We start from the raw sequence: 2,396 nt of genomic DNA on the forward strand, positions 1-2,396 counted from the left end.
GTGCTCTTCCCTAAAGGGCTCCTCTACAATGTTGCTGGGGATGGACCCACAGCCTGAGATGGTTAGCAAACACTGTTGAGCCTTAACCCGTCCCTGGAGTTCTACATTTCTGGACGACCCCAAGGGACGACACTGCCTGATACTCCTGCCCACATGCTCATATGTGAACAGGACTGGAGAGCAAGGTTGGCCCAGCCCCTGGCTGGGTGTATCTTCAGCTAGAGTGGAGCTCAAACGAGTGGGTCCAACCCTGTGGTCTCCCACATCCCTCTGATATAGGGCATTGTCATCCCTGACCTAAGCATCTTTTTGCTTTCCAAGGACAGTTGTAGGGCTGTGGCAGTTGCTCAGCTGGTCGAGTGCTTGCCTAGCTTGCATGCAGCCCTGGGTTCCATCGTCAGCCCTGCACAAACTGGGTGGGAGTGGGGCACACCTGTAACCAAGCCCAGCCCCGGGAACCCTGGAAGCCAGGTGGCAGACCCTGGCAAGAATACACAAGCCAGGGGCAAAAGCTCAGAGGCACTGTGACTGAAGCCCAGGATCGAACCCCAGTCTGCACCCCGTGAAGATCTCCAGAGTGGGAACACCACCTGAGGGTTCATAGTGCCTCACATGCATTAGCTGGGGTCTTTCACATGTGCAGCCCCTACCTGAGACTTCTAGCCTCCATCCTGAGGTGGCCAGAGAGTCCCAGAGGCTGGTGAGTAGGCAGGCGTGTCTGAGAGGGGACCTTAGTGACCAAGACTGAGGGAGGAGGTAGAGAGAGAGCCTTAGTGAGTAAGTCTGAGGGAGGAGGGTGACCTGACTAGGAGTGAGAAGAAGACACTGGAGGAACAGACTCCGCCCATAGCAGAGATCAGCCAACCAAGGCTGGATGTGACGGTGCACGAGTTTAATCTCAGTACTTAGGAGGCAGAGGCAGGTGGACGGCTGTGAGCTTGAATCTAGACTGGTCTACATACTGAGTTACAGGCTAGACTGGTCTATGCAGCAAGTTACAGGCTAGCCAGGGCCACGGAGTGCAACTCTGTTTCAGGGGGAGGAGGAGGGGAGGAGGAGGAGGGGGGAGGGGAGGAGGAAGAGGAGGAGGGACAAAAGATACAGAACCCAAAGGAGATTCACAGCCTGGCATGGTGGCTCACACCTGCAGTCCCAGCACTTAAGAGGCTGAGAAAGGAGGATTGCCGCAAATCCAGGGCAGTCAGGATTGTAGTGAATTCCGAGCTGGCCTGGAATACACAGAGAGACCACCTCAAAAACACACACGTAAACCATGTAAACACACATGCACACACACTCACACATACACGCACACACACACACACATACAAACACTCACAGACAAAAACAAAAAACAAAACAAAAGACAAAACAAACCAGGGTTTGTAATGGAGCTCCTTTGGTAGGTTTGCTTAATAGTCACTGAACCTGGATTAGATCTCCAGTACCCAGTAGTCCAGCTGTGGTGGCACTCATCTGTAATCTCAGCCCTTGGCAAGTGGTGGCAGGAGGGTCAGGAGTTCCAGACCATCCTTGGCTGCGACCATGTGAGAAGGCCACTGATTCCCTGTGTGCCTGCTCTTGGCTGCCACCATTTGGCAACCCTGTCTCACTTGCTAGCAGCCCCATAGCACCCTCTGCTGGACGATGCTGGGCATGGTGGGTGAAGAGCTGTCTCCAACAAATGGAAACCACTTTTGAGTCAGGCTTGAGGAACAGTGGGGCTTGAACCACCTTAGCTGTTCTACCAGCCTATGGCATATGTATGACCTGGTGCTGGGAACACGTCATGGCCATTCGTACGAGGCGACTGTGTCTGTGGTCTGAACTGGTCCTTGTGTTTCCCAGCCTACAAAGAAGGAGAGGTTCCAGAGGCGTGCCATCCGGGAACCTCACATATAACCTAACAGGTTGTACCCTGCACAAGGATACCTTATCGCAGAGGTACCATCAGTAGCCAACTGTGATACAGTATAGACTGCAGATTTACAGTGAAAGCTGGCCAGCAGATGGCAGTCAAACATCTCGTTCTGACAAGATCTGGAGATGTGCCAGCTGGCCACAGATGTCAGGAGAGTCTTCTGAAGCAGGCAGGGGGCCCTTTGATGATGAGCCCAAAGAACTGTGTGGGACAGAAAGACCCTGAACTGAGCCAGACCTCCAGAGTGTGGTTGAGCCAGCCCAGCGGGGATCCAAAACCTGGAGGCTCAGGGGCTAAAGAGATGGCTCAGCAGTTAAGAGCACCGACTAATCTTCCAGAGGTCCTGAGTTCAATTCCCAGCAACCACATGGTGGCTCACAACCATCTGTAATGGGACCTGATGCTGTCTTCTGCTGTGTCTGAAGACAGTGACAGCGTACCTGCATATATAAAGTAAATATGACCAGAACGAGCG

At 53.3% G+C, this 2,396-nt stretch overlaps 1 protein-coding gene across 1 annotated transcript in view; it reads left to right on the forward strand.

Moving 5' to 3' along the window:
- Nucleotides 1–2,396, forward strand: part of Fgd2 (FYVE, RhoGEF and PH domain containing 2) — a 19,133-nt gene that overhangs the window by 8,309 nt on the left and 8,428 nt on the right. The gene's annotated exons all lie outside the window — the stretch shown is intronic.

This window comes from Mus pahari, chromosome 21, assembly GCF_900095145.1.
Source record: "Mus pahari chromosome 21, PAHARI_EIJ_v1.1, whole genome shotgun sequence".
Taxonomy (NCBI): domain Eukaryota; kingdom Metazoa; phylum Chordata; class Mammalia; order Rodentia; family Muridae; genus Mus; species Mus pahari.